This window comes from Eucalyptus grandis, chromosome 8, assembly GCF_016545825.1.
Source record: "Eucalyptus grandis isolate ANBG69807.140 chromosome 8, ASM1654582v1, whole genome shotgun sequence".
Classification (NCBI taxonomy): Eukaryota; Viridiplantae; Streptophyta; class Magnoliopsida; order Myrtales; family Myrtaceae; genus Eucalyptus; species Eucalyptus grandis.
The window spans coordinates 60223736-60245738 of record NC_052619.1 but is presented as its reverse complement, the minus strand read 5'-3'; the positions used below and the strand labels follow the sequence as shown (position 1 = coordinate 60245738).

The following is a 22003-nucleotide window of genomic DNA, read 5'->3' as shown; positions in this document are numbered from 1 at the left end:
ACTATAATGCTTCGATTTTTCTCTTTAAGTTATGGATTTGCAGAAAATGGAGGGTGTTGTTTCGTTGAGTTGTCTTATTGCTTGTCTTGAATTTTCTTTACTTAAGGTACATCCTCAATTGGTTGATTCATTCTCGTGTGAACACTAATGCTTTGAGAACTTCGTGATCCATCCAAAGTTCCGCCTTGCTGTGCCAATCCACGAAGACATTATTTTTCCCTTGCTTTGTTCGAATTTGCCAGTCCTTGCCACATAAATCGCATTTGCTGAATTTGGAAACAATCATCTGCACGCTAAGGTTGGCCTCGGCTTTTTTTTTTTCATTTTCTTAATCTTAGAGGTCTAATAATTTAGTTGGACCATTCACAAAATAGGATGGGGTATAATGATCCATATAGGTTACCATGCTAATTTTGTATATGGCGTGTAGTTCTTACGGTTTTATGTTAATGATTTAATTATAACTCATGTGATGCTCAACCTTGGGCCGAAGATTCAATGGCATCCGAGACACTCATTCAATGCAAAGTGGACGGAGTCCATAACCAATATACTTATCGGTTTATTGGTGGATGAGGTCAAAAAGGGAAACCGCACCTCTTCCACTTTCAACAAAGTCGGGTGGAGGAATGTACAGTCTCGAACTCGGAGATGTGACAGATTCCAATTACCATGGTTCAAATTCGAGGAACAAGGCAAACAACCGAAACAACAAAGATGGAAGTTTCACAACTCATTTCCTCATCCGGATTTGGTTGGGATAATGTCAACAAAGAGTTATCATTGATTTCGATCCAAGTGTATGGAATCTCATATCAAGGTATTTCTTAACTTTGTGGTCATTTTGATATCATTACAGATGTCAATTATGAAATGAATGATTATATTGCTGAAATGTCATTATTGTAAAAATTGTAGGATAATGTCGAAGTGGGCAAGATTCGTGAAGAATGGACTTCCCTCGCATCCCGAGCTTTGTATTATTTTTTGGTGGTACATATGCTAATGGGAATTATGCCGTAGGATGTGCTCAAGAAGACAATCTGTCTGGATGATGATGACAATGGTGATGACAATGTAGGAGGTGACAATAGTGGTGGCGGTGGGATGGTGTCATAAGTGTGTGGAGGTGGTGACTATGATGGTAGCAATGCAAATGATTTCATTGATACCATAGTGATGATGCACTTTAACAACAGACGATATTGGAATCAAATGTGGGAAGCAACAAATTGAATAGAACTCCAAATAGTAAGCGGAGAAGAAAGAGCACCAATCCAGCTTTTGATGAAACTTGTAGAGCCATACAAGATTCTAAAAGTTAAGTCACCAAGTCCATCCGTGATGGCTCGCGAGCTCAGTGGACTTCACAACCACCAAGACCCTTTCTCCGTAGCTACCGCGGTTCGATTCTAAACATGCCCGAGCTAGAGCAAGATGTTTACAATAAAGCAGTTGAACGAAAGCATGGCCAATCGTGAATGGAGGGAGGCTTTCACATGCATACCGCAAGGAGAGGATTGGCCTTCTTCAATTTCTTTAGTAGATATTTGGAAATTTATTATGAATTGCATGGAGTTTCATTAGACTTGTATGACGTATATTATCTATTAATCTTTTAGTTTATTCAAATATGATTAGTGTTGAGACTCTTGTAATATCTATTGAAATTATGAATTATGTTATTAATTATTATTAGATGTGTTTTCAAAATCTATATTGATGTTTTGGTCATTTTTGTGATTGTATAGGTACTATGGAAGGGGATCAAATAGTGTCTAATGAGCAAGTACAACCAGTTGAACAATCCTTGGGTGATGACATTAACATATTGGTAGCGTGGCTCGCTTAGCTGCGATGGAGACATCCCTCCATACGAAAGAACCTATTAGGGACAGTCAATTATCAGGAGGAGAATGGATAAGGAGATTGTTCATGGACATTCAGATAGGATATATGAAGCATTTGATGGAGAGACATGTTTTTTTGAATTTATGTGACTTAATGAGGGTAAGGGGTTTCTTGAAAGATAGTCGATTTGTTCAAATAGATGAACAAGTTGGGATATTTTTGAAGTGGTTACTCACAATAACTCAAATAGAGATTTATGTGAGAGATTCCAACATTCGGTAGAAACGATCAGCAAGTATTTCAATAGAGTGTTGAAAGCACATCAAATTTTCAAAGGAGATAATCAAACCACAGTCCTTTGACGTTATTCCACAAGAAATTCTTATTGATCCTAGTCATAAACGCTATTTCAAGGTATGATTTTTATATTAATTTTATACCTGGCCAAATACATGAAGTTGATAATCTTATATGATATTGATTGTTAATATATTATCAGTGCTGCGTAGGTGCTATGGATGGCACCCATATAGATGCTACTGCTCCTTGTAAGTCCAAGAGATTCCATTTAGAGGTAGGAGTGGGAGAACAACCCAGAATGTGCTATGTATTTGCTCTTTTGATATGAAATTTACTTTAGTGTATGCTGGATGGAAGGATATGCCAACGATTGTCGAGTGTTCAAGTAAAGTCATGAAAATCCTCAACTTGCAATTTCATGACCACCACCTGGTATGTGCTTTGTTTATGAAAACAATTTTATAATTAATAGCATGTTTTCAATGTGCACAACAAAACTAATTGATAAGCATACAGGAAATGTTACGTGGTGGTAAATTCATTTAAGACTGAATATGCATCCAGTTGAGTCGGTAATTAGATCGGACAGAGATTTTGCTGACTATTTTCTTAGATAGGGGAGACTTTATAGGGTTTACTAAAGCAACACGACATGTGGCCGGCAAGCGCTTGTCCAAGGGGAACCATATTCAATTCTAGAATAGTGGGTGGCCGAGTTGCCTTAGAAATCCTCTTTATAAACTGACGATGATGGCATGAAACTATAATAAGCAGTTGTGACGTGACCCCTTTGAGAGGTATGTGCCAAGAGCAGAGGTATAAAAGAAGAAGTAGAAGAAAAAACTGATATTGTTTATCAATGGGAAAATAAAAGTTTTTTTTTTGGTGATGAAGCCTATTCCTTAGCAACTTAAAAATGCAAAACATTATTTTCAAAAGGAATTTGAAAGTTTCAACATCCCGATCAATCTGTTGGTTAACCTCAATGAGGCCTGGAAACAATTTCAATCGAAACTTGAAGAAACATAAATTTCTCTTGACATTGATTGGTAAGTCCGTCTGGTTCGGAAGATTTCCTTTGCAAATTTTAACCCTTGACAAAATTTTCTAGGAAAAAATTGTTAGCTGGTTATCCATTTAGTCTTTCTACTTACATATGTACATTAATATGTTTATTATGACATTCACGTGATAATATTGAAATATCGATGGCCCCATGATTTAATATTTCTTTGAGAAGAATTATACTAAATCTAAAGAAGCATGAGACTCAAGAGAAAAGCCAGAATCGGACACCATCAAAACCAAAACCAATCAAGAACCACGAGTCTAGACGAATGCAGATCGGAAAACTGACCTCGGATCTTGACCGCCCTCCTACAGATCACTCGAATCCGTCCGTAGATAGGATAGGGAGTGAGGGTCAACTGTATCCGACCTAGGAAACTAAGAAGTCAGAGTCGGCGGCAGTGGAGTAGACGAAGGAGGATGGAGTTGCGAGGACCTCAGGTAGCTATGCTTCAGGCAAAGATAGGGTGTTGCGTCAAATGCCGAGGGCGTGAAGGCTGCTCAGGTATGGGTTTCAATGTTTGAACTCAGAGACACTGAGACAGCAAGTTAAGTAATGTGTTTGAGTGTGACATCAAGACCCTAATCTAACCTGAAACAATACCATAAAATTTCATATTTTTTGTGTTTAGATCGAGTACGGCCTGGCCTTTTTGACAGCCCTAGGTAAATAGCATATGGAATGATCTCAATTTCAGGTTCGTTTCACGAATCGGTAGAGACATTTACCTGCGAGTTACTAAACATAGGTAATTGCTCGAAAAGCTTTACATTGAAGGCAACTCCTCTAAGCGCGGCGTTGCGTGCGTGTGGTCGGACGTCGAAGGTTTCTCCAAACAGTCAACGTTGTCCCCGTCTGAGGTTCGTTTGTTGACTCGTCCCCACTGCACAAAATGACAAGCCAGATGTTCGACTCTAGAAAGCAAGATCCACAAGAATTCGACCTGACCTATGTCTTGACGGTGGGAAAAGAAAGAGAAAGATGTGATTGGATCTCTGAGCCGGTTTTACTTTACGATGTGTCGGGGCTATATCTCTTGGACCATCTTGCACCGTTTCTTCCGTGACAATCATCGATGGCGATAGCCATACGCATACCAATGCGGGTCAAGAATGAGGTCGCTTTGGTAGATGGGTATTTCACATTGAGGTCACTTTGGACTCAATCGAGAGCTCTTTGGGGAAAAGTACCAAAAAAGTCATAATTCTATAATATTGATACTAATTCAATCATTGGCTTTTCAATTGGACCAATTCAATCATAAATATTTTCATATTTGTATAAATTCAGTCTATTCGGCCAAATTTGGCTAACCGGCATTGATGTGGATGCCGACAGCAAGACATCGATGTGGACAATTTTTAGATAATTTTATTTTTTCAAAAATTTTTATTAATTTTTTCCTTTTCTTCTTTTTCTTTTTCTTTTTCCTTTTGTTTCTAAACAGGAAGTGAAGAATGCTGGAGAAAATTGTATTGTGTATATCTCAACTTTTGTATATGAATTACAAGCCCATTTATAATACAAAGGATGTACAATAGGAAAAATATGCAAAATAACATTTTCTATTTTAAATTATGTATATCTAATCTTAAGGATTGACCGGATTAATTAACCCGCGATTAGAATAATCAAAATCAAATCATATCTCCTACTCTAATACTCCCTCTCAAGTTGGTGAGTGCATGAACATCAACAATTTGCACTAGAAAGAAAAAAAGAGTAACAAGAAATGGCTTTCGTGAATAGGTCTGCAAGCTGGGAATGGGAAAGACATGAAGAGGTTGAAGTGTGCTAGCCTGAATTTTTTCATGAACAAGATGGCAATCAATCTCCTTCCTCTCGCCGGCCATGGCAAAGTTGCCAGACTTAGGGAGGACCACCTCACTAGGCTGAGCGAGGGTTGCCTCACTTGAGGCAAGCGAGAAAAGGAAAGGAAAAGGAAAAAAAGGAAAAATAAAGAAATTTAAAATTATAGTTACAATTTTTTTGACCAAAATATCACCTTCAATGGCCGAAAATAGTTATCGGCCAGCCAAGCGCCTTTATCTCGAGATGATGAACCACTTCGAGCCCTTATTTAAGAAAATAAGAAAGACTTCCAAATCTTTATTTGAAAATTTCCCATTTTTTATTAGTAATTTGGGATTGAACCTATGAATAATTACTATTACTAATATATAATCCTTTACTTTTTTTTGGGGGGGGATGGCGACAACTCCTTCCAAATCATTCTCTTCAAATATTCCAATTTCTCCTCGATCTAGTTCAATTTGGTTTTTGATTTGGCTCTTTATAGTAGCTATTGCCCCTAATGAAATGGTTATTTTAACAGGTGCATTAAGAAGAATAGGGTTTCATTTCGGGTAGGTTTTGTTATATTTGTTACAAGGCCAAGGTCAGGAAATCTCTCAATGAGGATAGATAAAAAAAAAGTCTAGAAAGAAAGACCTCTACAATTGTCAAGATCTGGAAATTTGATGCTATTGACATATATCCACTTTCACCTTTTCTCTAGTAAGGAAAGATGGAACAGCAGTATTTCTTTTTACTTTGGTCGCTTCAAATCAAAATGTTCCACAACTATTTTAATTGTGACTACCGAAACGGTTGACTAATAGGTGATTTTCTTGAAAATTATTTATCATTCTTAGAGAGAGAGATTTTGGACTTTTCTTTTTTCTCTTTTTAGGGGGTCCCCCGGGGGACGGGGAACCATGTGACTTTTGTGGTTTCATGGTTTCCGTGATTTCTTCCACGAGGGAGCATCGATTGGCTTTTATTTCAGAAATTTCGTTTGACTTGATTTAGTTTCCACCAGTATGCTCTCTTTTTTGGGTTCGAATCCACCCAATATACTTCATTTGTTGGAAAAAGCTACCCTACAATAGTATTATTATAATAGAAAGGATCGATCCTATATCCCAAAATTTCTTTATATTAAAAAATTGATATACTAATTAGCCATCCATCCAATCAAACATCATAAGCCAAATTTGATTGACAAGTCCCGAACATGAAATCATGGACACTACAGCAATTTTAGTTTCTTATTGCATCTATTTAGAATGTCATCCAATTACTCGAAACTAAACCGAGGCTGTGATAATTTAAGGCGGTACTAACTTTCGATTTTCGCTTGCGGTGGGGACAAGGTCCTGCATCTTACGATTACTTTGTATTCACAGAGATCCACTTGTACTGAAAACCGCTTGAACGCGAAGTCCATCCAAAGTTCAGGCGCATGAACGAAGAAATGAAAATCTTTACCCGTTAATTGCAGGCCGAATCTCTCATCGTCGAGCAAGTCTTTTATGGTGAGCGAACGTCATGATACTTTAAAAATTAGAAAACGATAAAGTATTCTTGTTAGTTTTGGGGTTGCACGCAGTAGCTTGACCCATTAAAACTCTTGTTTGTCTCTTTTCTTGGGCGTGAGATTTGAAGCAATGAAGTCGAAGTGGGAACGTGCGACTTTTCAAGGATGGTGGGCCCGGTTTTTTAGTGATAATGTCCGATAGATTTTCAGGATCATCTGTGCGGCTTCAAATTAAAACAATTTTGCAGGATTGAAATATTATAATGCACACCTTATGAGGCCATCCCTCAATAATGAATTGATGTCTACCATCACGGGAGCATCACTATGAAAATGACAATGTTATAAACCGCTTAATCATGTCAAAAGGTTGTGTGCATGCTAGGGAATCCAGATTGGAATATCACTCAGGCTACCATTGACGACCTCTCCATCTAATCTTTCCTCGCATGCATAAGCAAACGCTAAACATCGAAAGACACTGAAAGTTTAGTCATGTCAAGAAAAAGGTCCCATCAAAGATGAAGGACAAAAAGCGATTGAACGGAAGGAGGAGGATGTTGGCTTTCGAGACTTTTCCTCCAGATAGAGGGAAGCCAAACAAATTGAATCGTCTGCTGTTTATAGAAGAGAAAAATTTATTCACGACAAATGCTACAAATGTTCTCCTGAGGAGTCTCAAAAATCCATAAGCGGAACTAGGCGGAATGAGTAGGTAGCTAAGAGAAGGTACGGGGAGGGGAGAGAGAGAGAGAGAGAGAGGGGGGAATTTATTTTTATTTTTTTGGTCGAAAAAGAGTCATTTTATTTATATTATAAAGCAGAAAAACAGTAGACCCAACAGTTGGGGGAATTTGGATTGAGAAAATCTACAAAACCCTATTATATAAAGATAATAGTGGCATGAGTTCTCTCTAAAAATAATAGGCTACAGAGAAAATCTTAATGAGTACTTATTGTATCTAGTCATGTTCAATTGATGCTAAATTTAAGTTTTTCAGTTGGATCTGGTCATTTTGGTTCTGAATCGGACTTAATTTGCCTGTAGGTTTTGGACTTTGAATGGACGTGCTTGTAAGTGTGAATACGCATGATCCTATTCATCTCTATTAGTCTCTCATAAACAAGAAAACGTGTGCAAACCTACCGATCAAAGTTGGGCTCTCTGGTGATGCGCGCGATGCATCATGCCCAGTAAAGCTGGTGAAGGAAAACTGGAATTTAGATGCGAGGACAGTGTTGAAAGAAAAAGAAAATCATTTAGCATAAAAGAAAATCATTTAGCATTCCAGAAATACTCAAAGTCAGTATTGGAGGGGGGGAGGACTTACACTGAAGTTAAGAGACTCTGAAAATACTTAATTGAGCTCAAAGGTCTGCGAAATTGTCTTGCCAAACATTTCAATTTTGGCATAAAGATTTTATAGTCCTTCGCCAAAACTGTGCCCAACGCACATCCGCATATTTTGATTAGGCATCGTTACTTCTTTCCTTTGTCTAAACATGTAGTATAATGAAATTACATGTCTGAAATTCCTCTATCGCATGCATCTCGATTTTGAATTTTTCATATCACATGAGGAAAGTTCAAGACAAATGTATCACCGTAGGTATAGTTTAGGTTTTGGGTATCATTTCCCAAAAGATAACGCATGAAAGAATATGTGATTGTGATTAGTGACGCATGGTTAAAAGCAGTTGAGTTCAGCATAAATCATTGAGGCTATACAAATAAAACAAAAATCAAAAAGCGATACTATCTATGAATGAAAAACAAGATGCGATCCGTGTATGTCTTGGCTCTCTAAACACGCTTTCTTGGGACAGCGAAGGTATACAGATCTTTAGCGTGATTAATGTAGATGATGGTAAGGTTTGGAATTTACAAAATAAATTCGTTAGGTACCAACATATTCGGACATAAAGATTCCTTAATCGACAAAATAGAGAAGTTGTCCGCTGACTAAACTCAGATCTGACCTGCACCTTTTCTTAGATCACAAATAGAAATTGGCATCACAACAAAGTTGGTAGCCGAGATTTTAGGGAATTACACAAAGCTTTTAAAAGGTAATAAACAAAACGAAGTGGGTGAAAGCATCAGTTGGGGGGGCACACCGGTTTCTTCCTAAAGACAACATCGCATAAGGGTTTCATTAAACTAAGTTATCGGGTTAAACATGTGCATAGGCGCAGCAGAAATGCGATAATTCCAGTAAGATCATTTCATTAAATCTATGCGGTGTACGTCTCAATCTGGACGATCGATTATTTGGAAATGATTGAAGAGTACGTTGCTGACCAAAGATCGATAAATTACTAATAAAATAAGGTGGGGTTTGAATTTGATGAGATAAATTAGGGGCAAAAAAGAGAAATTTTCCCAAATATTAGTTGGACAAAAACGTGACAAGTTTTTCTTTCTTTTTTTTTTATTTCATTTTATTTGTATTTTAGTTCATGCCAAAGGAAATAAAGATTTACATAACAATTTTTTTGGTCGATTGGGATCAAATGCTCTACAAATACCTCAAGCAGTGGATCCAATTGCGATTAAAAGGAAACGGTTAACAAACAGGGCTGCCTTGAAAATTCGTTCACAGTCTCTGTGAGAGAGAGAGAGAGAGAGAGAGAGAGAGAGAGAGAGAGAGAGAGATGTGGAGATACGTGTATATATGAATTGTTAATTAGATCGGACTGAGATTTTGCTGACTATTTTCTTACATAGGAAGACTTTCTAGAGTTTAGTAAAACAACACCACATGGGTCCGGCAAGCACTTTGTGGGAAGTGAGGCTTCAAGAGCAAGGCAACATATGCAAGTCTTGAACAATGGTTCAAGCCTAGTAAAAAAAAAGGATGACAATGACATGAAAGGACAAGCAATTAAGAGGTCACATTGTTGAGATTGTCTTAAATCGTTGAGGCATGCAAGAGAGCAAAAGGCAATACTTGTTTACGGATCAAAGGGATAAACGGATCCTACGAGAAGAGATTTCTTCTTCTAAAAGGCGAAAAGCCACCCACTTTTAGTGAATAGACTGGATTTTGTCTTTTTATCAACGGGCAGGCCATTTTATTTGTGAGATTTTGTGAGACTAATTCTAATATCCCCTCATGTAGGTTAGACTTTGGTCTTAGCTTAGGTGTCGAAATATGCGATCAGGGAGGCAAATGAGGTCCTACAAGAATCAAACTCAAGACTCCCTAATTCTAATGCCATATGAGATTTTGGTGATTATACTATCATAAAAATTTAAGTTGATAGATAAATGCGTGGTCTATTGTTTGAATATTCTAATACTCTCTCTTATGTTAGAGGAGCTAAAAGTATCAAATTCTTGAAGAATTGAATGATGATCCTCCAATGAAAGAGTGATAAACAATCGATTAGGAGAAACCTTAACGGTAGTAGTAGTGGTAGATGAACTTGCATATGGACCTTGATTTCGGGGTCGATTAGCCATCCATAATAAGTAACTAGTCCTTTATTAGTTTCAACACAATAGATTGGACAAAAAATGCAAAGAAACTAGTCCTTGAAGAGCTTGTATGGAACAAATAAGGCCAAAATGAACTTAAACACATAAAAAAAAAAAAAAAACCTTGGGAACCGGTCTAAGATAGCCAAGAATCGGTCTAAAAGTGCACTAACTAATTAGAATAGTGTCCAACCGGTCAAAAATAGCGACAAACCGGTCGGAATAAGGCCGAACCAATATGAAATAATCTAAATAGGGCCGGACTGCCTAAAATCCAACGGAACTGCACAATCAGGAAGGCTCTGAGTCGGACTAGTAAACTTATGTCACGTATGACGCCGCCATGTGGGGAGCGTTTGGGCTATAGTAGGCCAGGATTTCATGCAGAGAACGAGGTGGCGTGTGAAAATTCGAGATGTATGGCAAAATTCGAAAAAATAAAGTACGTAAATGAGGATTCCGACTTCCTTTGGATTACAAATTTTTAGGATCCATTTTTCTAATAATGGTAGTGTAATGGTAATGTATGTTTTCCAAAATTAGTAGTAGAAGAGTTTTGAACAACCATAAACTTGAGGAAGAAATTGAAATGACATGGTCAATGGGTGTTGTGATGACTATTATAAAAAAAGAATGAGATTTTATGAGATTATTATTAACTGCTCTCAAAGTTAAATTAAATGTATAGTTTATTATTTATATATTTTAATATTATTTTCTACTAACACAGATGAAGTGGCATCTGGATCTTTTGGTTGCATGATTTTTTTCCTTTTGCTTGCCTCCAAAAACATGTTGTACTATGAAATTAATTGTCTAAAGTTCCCGTGTGAAGTCCGTCTCGATTTTGATGATAAATTATGAGGACCTGTTCAAAGGATACGTTGCTGATCACGTTGTGTGTTTGCCTTCAGTTTTCGGCCTTGGAATAATGATGTTAGGTGTCCACCCAAAAATAAAAACATGATGATGATCCCACGAATGTCGCTCGTTTCTCCTTTTCGTGGATTTTCGTTTGGGCGCGTGCGTGCCGACCGTGGGGCTTGAAAATCATCGTCTCAACCAAAAGACTCCATCGCTGTCGACGGCCCACCACGGAAATTTTATATATATATATACACACACATATATATGTGTGTATTTTATTTTTGTGGGGCCAAAGAAGTAGTTTGATTTCTTGATAGCGTCCAGTAGATTATTAGCCACCCAATCAAGTCCATTGCTTTTGACCAATGAAAGGAGCTTGCATTGCATTGGCCCCAGGATCAAGCACAAAAAGACTATCCTTATCTTTGCTTAGTATTACTATGATATGACGATTCTATGGCTACAACAGCCTAAGCTTTTTTTCCTTATCTATGATCTAAAATCCAAAGTTTCACGTGATTGTATTAGCTAGCATGATGAAAGCCATATGATTTGAATATAACTTGAGTTAGTGAAACTTGAGACATAATTTGAGGAATGTCATAAGGAAGGTTTTGCCCATCGATCCATCTTTAATTCCACTTCATTGTCAGCACAAGTATGTGGCGATTGCTTATTAACCAAACCGCTTTCCTCATTTTTTTCATCCTTATCCTTTTCATTTGAGAGCCAAAGGCCCTTTTGCTGTAAACTCCTAAAATTTAGCATCCGTCTGATACGGTAGACTCTTGTTAAAGTAAAGAGATCACGGCATATCTAGATTATTAAGAAAACTTACTGCACAAAATCGAGCAGATTACTGGTTTTCCCATTTCCATGAAGTGACATCTCCATGCACAGCACATGAAAGAAAATTATCATTGTCAAAAGAGGTACAATTACTGAAAATGGGCGGGAAAATCCTATTTTTTTTTCTGGAGGTTGGGACTAGAAAGTTAAAATAATAAGAGAAGAAGTTCATAGCCAGACTATGGATTATCTCCTGATTTTCTAAATCACGTTCGTAATGATGACATTCATCAGTGGGTCCATCATATGTCATCCGAAGGTTATTCACTATTTTGTAGCCGGTCTTCCTGGGAAATATAGCCGGACCCGAACATTATGTCGATGGGACCCGCAATTTTATTTGTCTCCCTGGCAGGCGAGTCAAAGCAATCGATTTCTTCATGCGGGCGTCGGTTAATAAGTCAAGCACGGATGGATGATATTATTTCTCAATGTGGTCGTCGGGTTTCGGATCCAGTTCCACGTCAAAGGTGGACGGTGGGACCCTGCGACTTTTTATGGATGGTGGGCTCGGCTTCTTTAGCGATAATGATCGACAGATTAAATGTTGATGGCGTCAAAACAGTACCTTTTCTTCGGTTTATCGACGGACGCGAAGATTTCATGTCTATTTTCAGAGGTTCCACTCGTTTAAAGTTTGATTCTCAGTCTCGCCATTTGAGAATACTATGGTACTTTGTAGAGCTTCGTTTTTATATGTAAACTATAACTTATGTTACTTGGTTTGTCTATATTTGATTTGTGGTTTGGTAGTTTCTAAGCTTTCTTCAGAAGAGAGCATCAATTTAACTAATTATCCGTGGTAAAAGAAAGTTCTATTTACCTTACTTCCCAACTTCCTAGGAGGTGGCTAGGATTGCTAATATTTTAAAGTTTCATTCAACTTGATTTAGTCCAAGAATCAAAAGAGACACTCAGCAGTATACTCCGTTGGTCAGGAAGGCTATTCTGCACTAGTACTAGAACAAAAAGGGGTTGTTCCTAAACTTCGAAATTTCTTGATATCAAGAAAATAGAATGCCCGTTGATGAGTGATGATTTTAATAGAACCTTCCTCAAATTAGAGTGAAGTCAACAGATTGATCATTGATCTATCCCTAGAAGAGATATATTCCCTCAATGCTACAAATATTCTATCAAGTCGAATCTCTATCACAGGTAAGCGAATTAAGCGGGATGAGTAGGTCGCTAAGAAGGGGTAGGTACGTGTTTACATTACTATTACAAACGTGTGTGTGGGTGAGTGTGAGTGTAATGTCCCATCAATGGACCCAATATATCCAAATTATTGATACCAAATCTGACAAGATGTATCTACAGACATGATTAATTCTCCAAAGCCCAGAAAGAATGCAATTTTGGGCCCAAGCAAATTTGACTGCAATTGCCATAACAATGCGGCTCAACGAAAGGCGACTAAAACACATTCTTTGGACCTGATCAAGAACTACTAGCATTAATGTGATGTGATATTGCTTCAAGCTGTAATTTACTTTCAAAGTCTGTTTTCTATTCATCCTTTTATCCGATCTCCTCGATCTTGCTCAACATGCTTTTTATTTCGCTCTGGAGGCATCTTTTGAACAATAGGTGGTTGTTTTCACAGGTATAAATAAAAGAGTAGTAGGCTTTTTATGAGTCTGTTGTATAGGACATGAGAAGATTCATGCACAAGAAGAAAGTTTTTTAGATAAATCTGCATTAGCAGGATAGCTAATGGCACCCTATAAACAGGTGCATTCTCTTCGGTTGTAATTCACTTTCGAATCGATATCATTTCAGTTCATTTGTATATTCTGTGGTGTGCTGGATTTTCTATTTCTTAAGGATTCGATGTCACTTTGTAAGATTAATTTTAACCTATTTCACTTCACTTGGGAAATGGAAAATGCTTGTCACGCATGGCTCTTGCAATTTCCTTAACACATGTGTATGCCCAACCTTGATGACCGGTTTAATAAGATTAGTTCGATGTCTGGCAAATGAATTCACGTAATAATATTACATACGTAGTAATATCAATTCGGCTGCACACAACATAATAGTATATATATTCAATCAGTTTTATTGCTTGGTCACAAGCACTATTGTAATAAAAGTTAGTTTATTCCGTAGACTTAGCAAGAAAGTTCTAGTGAAAATTACCAAAAAAGTCCTAGGCCCATTGTAATTTTTTCAATTCAGTCCTAAATCTTTTTTCTTGGCCAATTTAGTTCTAAACCTTTTGTAATCTTGTCAATTCAGTCAATCCTGCCAAATTTTGGTAATTTTCCGAAATTTCTAGATATGAGCAGTTAAGATAGATCAATGATAAGAATTTGTATGTTACCGCATGAATGTGGAGGAGGCAGCTTGTAGTGGGAAGATATATCTGCCGATGGGAATTGTACGCATTGGGCTTAAACAAAAGGAAGCCCAAACCACAGAGGCCCAATCAGCCCTGAGCCCATTTAATGGGCTCTTCCAGAGAACCTGAAGAACAGAACAGAAAAGCAAAGCATCAGCAGCAGTAAGAGTGAAAAAAAGAAAGAAGAGAGCTCGGAAGAACCAAGAAAGAAAAAGAGATTTCATGCGTGCCTCCCCACGGGTTGAATTAACTTGGTTTCGCGGCGCCCTGGGGTAAGGATTCGAATTCTACATCAGTTCAATTGAAGGAAATTTTCGTAGCTAAGTGGTGAATTCGGATCTGTTTGAATTCCGAGTTGCTGGTTCAATCCATGGGTCGTTATGTAGTAACAATAATTTAGGGTGCGGTTGTGTCGTGGGATTCTACGGATGTCGATTTGGAGTTACGGTTTGGTCGGAGTGAATTTTTGCAGTTTTGCATGCGCGCGGCTGGAACCAATCACGAATTTCTATGTTTAGTATTTCGAAAAGAAAAACTTTTTATTTTGACAATAGGCTCGCTGAAATCGGACGTCAGCAAAGAGAGATATGATGCGACCAAATTCGATGCTGCTGCCTAGCACAGGAGACAACAATGACTGTTCTGCTATGGGCAAGCCTTTTGTTCACGCGTGGGAGTCGTTATGTTGCTGAATAAGTGTGTAGATTAGTCGAGTCTTAGCTAAGAAAGTTATTTCCTCGATTTTTTATATCCATTTCTCGTTTGATTGATAGAATTTCAAGTTAGGTTCAAGTTGTAGTTGTATTCGCTGTTTACTTTTGGTAATTACCTTGTTTCTTCTGCAATTCTTTCTTGCTTTTTTTTTTTTTTTTTCTTTTCACCGTGAGTTGTGCATTTTTAGGATGTAATCTCTGGCTGGTCTTTGCCCTGAGAGTGCAGGTCTTTGTTGTACCCTTTATGATAATTCTCAACTTCAAATTGTGATTCCATAAAGTTATGATATTTGGTTGCTTTCGTTGGTTATGAATCAGCAGGTGGGAAAGTCTGTCACAGAATTTTGGTTTTAGTTCTTCCTGTGGTTGGACTTTGTTACCCTTCACATTTGGTTTGGGCATTTCATTGGATCAATAGATTAAGTTTTGATGCTTTGGCTGGAATACTGAGGCAAAAGAAAATTAGAAAGAATACATTTTGGCTAAGCTTTATTACAATTACCATTCACCAAAAAAAAAAAAAAAAAAAAAAAAAAAGAAAGAAATTGAGACGAGAAATGATGGTATGATTGAGAGAGCGGATATGAACAAGAAGAAGGCATTTGTCATGAGAATGTAACATATTGGTCATGGTGTACCTATGGAAGATGTTTGATACACAAGATGGACTCAATCCCAATAGGTTGTGCGTTCAGAATAAAGGGCTGTTTAACACTGTGTCAGAGTTTCAATGCAAGAGCTGGAATCCTAACTATACATCTTATAGATATTCTGCGTGTCATACTAGTCCTTGCCCTCCTGCTTTCCGAATTATCCTGAAGTTCATGCAACCCCAACTTACAGACAAAGCGGATTATGAAGGAATATGCTTCATACACATGTCCGCTAACAACTTCAGATTCTAACTTAACTAAATAAATGTTTTCCCACCTGCTGACATCTCCATAACTCAAGTAGTTCCTGATTGTCTATGGTTCTTGTCTTCAGCTCACAGCAAATTCTTCACCTTTTTCTCTTCACTCGTGTAGTCACAGGAGGACCAGCTGCGGCTGTTTAGCAGAAGATGATGAACTGAGCAGGAGGTTAAGAGGGAGGTCAAATGAATCTATTCCAGATGGTTATGTTGCTTCACTTTAGAAGTCAGAGTCTTTAGTTTTGCAGAGCTGAAAGTTGCAACAAGAAGCTTCAGATCTCATACAATTCTCGGCAATGGTGATATTGGTAGTCTTGAAAGGCTGCCTTGATGAGAATGGGTCTTCCCAGAGCAAAAGAATGACTCCATTGCCCAATATATATATTGAACCTTGAGAGCGTGCAAGGATTCAAAGAGTGGAAGGTAATCTTAGTTCCTCTCAGGAAAGCTCAGGTGGCATGTGCTTTGCAGTATTTAATGTTAATCTCTGTTGCATTTTTAGCAAGAAATTCTATTATGATCCTAGGAGGAGAATCGTGTCCAGATAAATAGTTTGTTGTAGAAAAATGAGAATGAGATGATAGATGTTAGTGGCCTTTTCTGTCACTAGGTTGTTCTAGTTTGGTGTGGCTAACTGTTGTTACTGATCAAAACAGTAAACTAGAAACAGAAAAACCAGAAGCTATAGTTTTTGAATGAGGAAAAGAAGCACAGAGAAAACAGAGCATAAACTTACGTACATCAGTTTTCTAAAGAAACTGTCAAGTACAGCCACTAAACACAAAACAAAAACTGCTCATATACGTGAAACAAATAACTGCACACAAACGTGCTATTAACTTCCTAGAAAATAACAAAAACACTAAATACATAACTAAATGAACTTGGTTGTTTTTTAATAAAAAAACAGAGTAAAACAGAACAGAAAACAGCAGCATTGAGACATTATAATCTAACAAACTCCTCCTTGGATCGCTTCTTTTGCATACTCCAATTTTCTTTCTTAATACTTCAAATCTTCCAGGTTGAAGTGGTTTTTTGAACATATCTGCAAGCTGATCTTCAGATCTGCAATAGACCAACTTAACTTCACCACTTTGTTGCACCTCACGCAGAAAGAAGAACTTAACCTTGAAATGCTTAGTTTTGCCATGAAAAACTAGATTCTGAGATATTGCTAAAGCAGCTTGATTATCCACATTGATTTCGATACGCCACCGGAATTCAGCCATAAATCTTTCATTATCTTCTTCAGCCACAAAGCTTGATTTGCGTTGCGGTAGGCGCTATAAACTCAGCTTTCGCAGAGATCGAGCCACAATCTCTTGCTTTTTAGAACACCAAGAGAAACAAATGTAACCAAAACTGAAACAATATCCGGACGTACTCTTCATATCATCTACTGAACTAGCCCAGTCACTATCGAAAATCCTTGCAAATTAAACTTCCGACTTTTCTTAAACTTCACACCAAAGAACAATGTTCCTTTGAGATACCTCAAGACCCTTTTGCTGCAATCAAATGTAATCGACTAGACTACTCATAAACCTCGGATAAAACACTCACAAAGAAATAGAATATCCGGGTCCAAGTTGCCGTAAGATACATGAGACACCCAATCGACTTCTATACATAGAAGCATCTACCGCATCTGTTCCATCATTCTTCTCGCAGACTTCTCTTTAGCAGCCATATGAGTGCTTACACTTCGACAATCTTCCATCCAAACTTCTTTAGAATTTCCTTCATGTATTTTTTTTGACAGATGAAGATCTCATATGAAGCCCGTTTGACTTCCCACCAAAAAATAAGACATCTTTCTCAAGTCTCGACATCTCAAAAACTGCAAATAGATCTTGCTTCACCTTCTCTATCAATTCCATATCATTCCCCGTCACTAATAGATCATCTACATAAAGTGACAGAATTACAATACCTGTGATTCACCTTCTTGACATAAAGAGTGAACTCACTTAAGCTTTTTACAAAGCCAAAATCCCGCAAATATCGATCTATCTTCCCATACCAAGCTCTTGAGCTTACCAGTCCATATAGAGCTTTCTTCAACCTCGTATACACTATCTTCTTGCCCTTTGATATCGAAGCCTTTAGGTTGTTCAACAAAATCTCCTCCTCAAGCTCTCCATTCGTAAATGCAGACTTGACATCTAATTGAAATATAGGCCACCCCTTCTCTCGCAATAGCTACGCAACCTTATTGTATCAAGTCGTGCAACAGAGCAAATGTTTGAGAATAGTCTACTCCTCATATTTGTGCATAGCCTTTCACCACCAGTCTAGCTTTATGTTTATTGAGAACCATCAGATTAAGTTTTGTTCTAAACACCCACTTAACCCCAATCACATTCTTATCAGATGGTCTGTCAACAAGCTCCTATGTGTGGTTTTTCTAGATCATTGCAATCTCCTCCTGCATTGCTGCAATCCACCTTTGATCTTCCTTAGCTTCCACAAAGTTAGATGGTTCGAGCATTGCCACATTGCTTCTTTCATAGATTTCGGCAAGTGACCTTGTGCCTCTCACTGGTAAATCATCCACACTGTCTTCCAATCCATCTATAACTTCATCAATCTCTTCATTTGTTGCAGGTTGTTTTTCGAACTGTTGTTGTTTTGCACTCTTTCCTTCCATCCAATTCCACTCATCTTCCTCTAGAAAAACAACATCTCGCCATCTGTCACCTTCCCCGTCATAGGGTGAAAAATTCCGTAGCTTTTGATTGGAGATCGTACCCAATGAAGATTCCAAGCTCTGCTTTCTTATCCAGCTTGTCCCTCTTAACCTTAGGAATATGAGTGTAACACAAACACCCAAAAACCTTCAAATTTTTCACATAAGGTTTAACACCATACCAAACTTCGAAAGGTGTTGACCTCTCTAAGGCCTTCGTGGGCAACTGTTCAACAAGAACATTGCAAAGATTAGCCGCTTCAGCCCGTAACTTCTTAGGCAACATCTTCTCCCGCATCATACATCTGGCCATCTCCATAATACTTCTTTTTCCTCTCACTTTGACCCCATTCTCGTTGAGGTGAATAGGGAGCAAAGTGGAACCGCCGCACAATTCCCGCTTGCTCACAATTCAACTTAAACTTGTTAGCAATATACTCGAACCATTATCGACCCGAGCATTTTAATTTTCTTTCCACTTTGATTCTCAACTAAGGCTTTAAACTTCACAAACACATCGGGAACTTCGACTTGGCTCGCAAAAATAAATCCAACTCATCCTAGTCATATCATCAGTGAATGTAATGAAATACTCGCTACTATTGAGAGAAGACTCGGGCACATAGGTCCACATAGATCCGTGTGGACTAATTGCAGCTTCTCACATGCTCTCCCTCCTCCTTTGAAAGGAAATCGGCTTGCTTGCCAAGAAGACAAGTTCTCGCACTTGTGGAAATTCCTCCTCCAAACTTGGCAAGTCATCGCCAAGCTATTTTTCTGCATAAACAACATGCTCTTCCGTGAACATGCCCAAGTCTTTTATGCCATATCTCTCGCATTTTCTTCTTTGCACTTTAAAGCTATTTGTTGCATCTCTTGTGGCTTGAACATGAAACTCTTGTCCTCCATTGGAATTCTTAGCACTTCTTTGCTATCTCGCATTATTAATAAGACATTCCTTCCCTTCGAACTTCACTTTATAGCCCTTCTCAACTAATTGACCAACACTTACCATTATGGTCAATATTTGGCACAAAGAGAACATCACTAATCGCCTTCACCTCCCGATTTCCTTCAATAGCCACATGTACCCTTCCCTTGCACTTCGATATACCTTTGTCCGTTGCCAATTCGACTGACTCGATCGACATGTCTAGACTCCTAAACACTTTGAATTGCCAGTCATATGATTGGTACACCACTATCCACTAGCCATGCATCATTCCCAACGAAGATTCGGAAAAGAAGCTACAAACAAGTGCTCTTCCTCGTTTCATTCAATGCTACCCGTGCTTTTCCCGCTTGCTTTGGTAATTTTTCTTTGCGATGGCTTCCATGTGACCCAACTTGTGACATCTTCGCATCTAGCATCGCTTTCTCCAACATCTAAAACTCGATGATTAGTTCCACCACAAGATATTGACATGGCTTTTTGTTCATCTTCCATTTACTAGACCCACCAAAGTTTCCTTCTTTTGCTACAAACTTGGAGTCACCGACATTTTCTCTGGACTGAATCCATTTCTTCCTTTTGCCTCCATCATTTGACTTCACTCTAGCTTGCAGCGCACCCTCTACAAACTCTTCTCTTCTCATCGGTCTTCAGGCTCCCGTGCTCGCAGAGCATTTAACAACCGCAAGCTTTATATCGTAAGTCTCTTGTATTTTCCGAGAGACGCTATGGTGGCTTCGAACTTCTCTGGAAGAGACACAGATCTTCCGAACAAGCCTTTCATCCTTCAAGTCACCCTAAAACTCGATTTTTTCAGCTATCCCAACCAACCTATCGAGTACTCCTTCACTAACCCCGAATCTTTCATCTGCTTTGTCTCTCAAACTCCCTCAAGAGATTCAGCACCTTCATGCCTCTTATCTTCTCATCTCCCTCGTATTCATCCTTCAAGAAATCCCATATTGCCTTTGCGGAATCACATCTCATGATCCTTGTGAAGATAGTGGGTGAAACAAAGAACGTACATGCATGACTTTGCCTTGGCCTTCCTTGTGATTCTCTCTTTATGGTACTTTATCTGATTCAAGGTCGGATTGTCTGGAAGTGGAGCAACCTCATAATCATCCTCCATGACTTCCCACGAGATCATGACCCTCCAAAATGCTGTCATCTTAATAGCCCATGCTTGATAATTCTCTCCAAAGAAATACCGGAGAAGCCATCGCAGAGAAACCACTCGACCCCGTCTCCATCACCCTTTAACTTCTTTACACTTCGATACTTGCTTCACTTCACAGTCCCTCAAGATCATACATGCTCGATACCACCGTTGTTACCGATCAAACAAGAACTAGAAACAGAAAAACCAGAAGCTATAGTTTTTGAATGAGGAAAAGAAGCACGAGAAAAACAAGAGCACAAACTTACATACATCAGTTTTCTAAAGAAACTGTCAAGTACAGCCACTAAACACAAAACAAAAAACTGCTCACATACGTGAAACACATAACTGCACACAAACATGCTATTAACTTCCTAGAAAATAACAAAAACACTAAATACATAACTAAATGAACTTGGCTGTTTTTTAAAAAAAAAACAGAGGAAAACAGAGTAAAACAGAACAGAAAACAGCAGCATTGAGACATTATAATCCAACACTAACTTTATATGAAGCTCACTATCTCAATTTGCTTTCTTCCTTTGGAGAATATATGTCATTGCCCAACTGAATGCATATTTCTGGGGGTTTGATCAATGATGAGGACCAGATTATTCTGTTAGGATTGCAGTCATTGAGGAAAGACAGTTCTTGCTCCTCTTATCCCTTATTTTAGGGCCCATGATTTGTCCTATGACTGCGAGCAATTCTATGCAAGACCTTGGAGAAATTATGAGGTGACTGTCATACAAATTAGTCGTTCTATCTCCTCTCTTTTTCTGCGGGAGATGCCTGTTTGCTTCGTTATACTAAAACATATGTGAAATTATGAGGTCTTATCCTATTTTGACATGAGAGTGATAACTTTTTGCAGTTGGAGGTGAACTACCTTGCCAGCTTATCTCATCCAGAGGATTGTCAGTTAATGGGATGTTGTTTGGAGGATGAAGAACTACTCCTTGGCCATGACTTCTTCCGGAGGGTACCCTAAAGAGCCATCTCTTTGGAAGTAAGGGTCTTTCTTGGGTGATAAATACATGTTTTTTTAAATTTTTGGTAAATATGATCTTGTCTTGGTTCATTGTAATATTCAAATGTGTCTTTCCTTGCGGGGGCTTGGCCATTAAACCACTTCCATGGGTCACACCTTTTAACTTAAAATTTGCAATAGAGCAGCCAAAGGCCTTGCGTTCTTGCACAAGTTAGACAAGCAAATAATCGCAAAGATTTCAAGCCCTAAACATATTTCAGGGAAAAATTAATTGTAGTTGATAGAAAACACTATTTCCTAGACGATTGATCCCAACTCGACTATCGTTTTTGGACAGTCGGTAATTCTTTATTCATCTCTGCTTGTCACTGATTCATCATCTCTACTGTATGAACTAGCTTGGCCAATGGAGATGCTTGTCAGCACAAGTAGGACTGACCCATCCATGCCTGAACTTCAAAATTTGCGCTGTGTTGATCTCGTGTGTGTCAAGATAT

General features: G+C 38.3%; 1 long non-coding RNA gene across 2 annotated transcripts; it reads left to right on the top strand.

Annotated features, from left to right (window-relative positions):
- The first annotated feature begins 14270 nt into the window (after positions 1 to 14270).
- Positions 14271 to 21486, top strand: LOC104415394. 2 transcript variants are annotated; one of them, XR_005545667.1, is made up of 3 exons: positions 14271 to 14355; positions 15825 to 16132; positions 21390 to 21486. It is a non-coding gene; the product is annotated as an uncharacterized LOC104415394 (long non-coding RNA). The 2 variants fall into 2 exon arrangements; XR_005545666.1 differs by lacking the exon at positions 21390 to 21486 and having other exon boundaries at positions 15825 to 16448.
- The last annotated feature ends 517 nt before the right edge of the window (positions 21487 to 22003 follow it).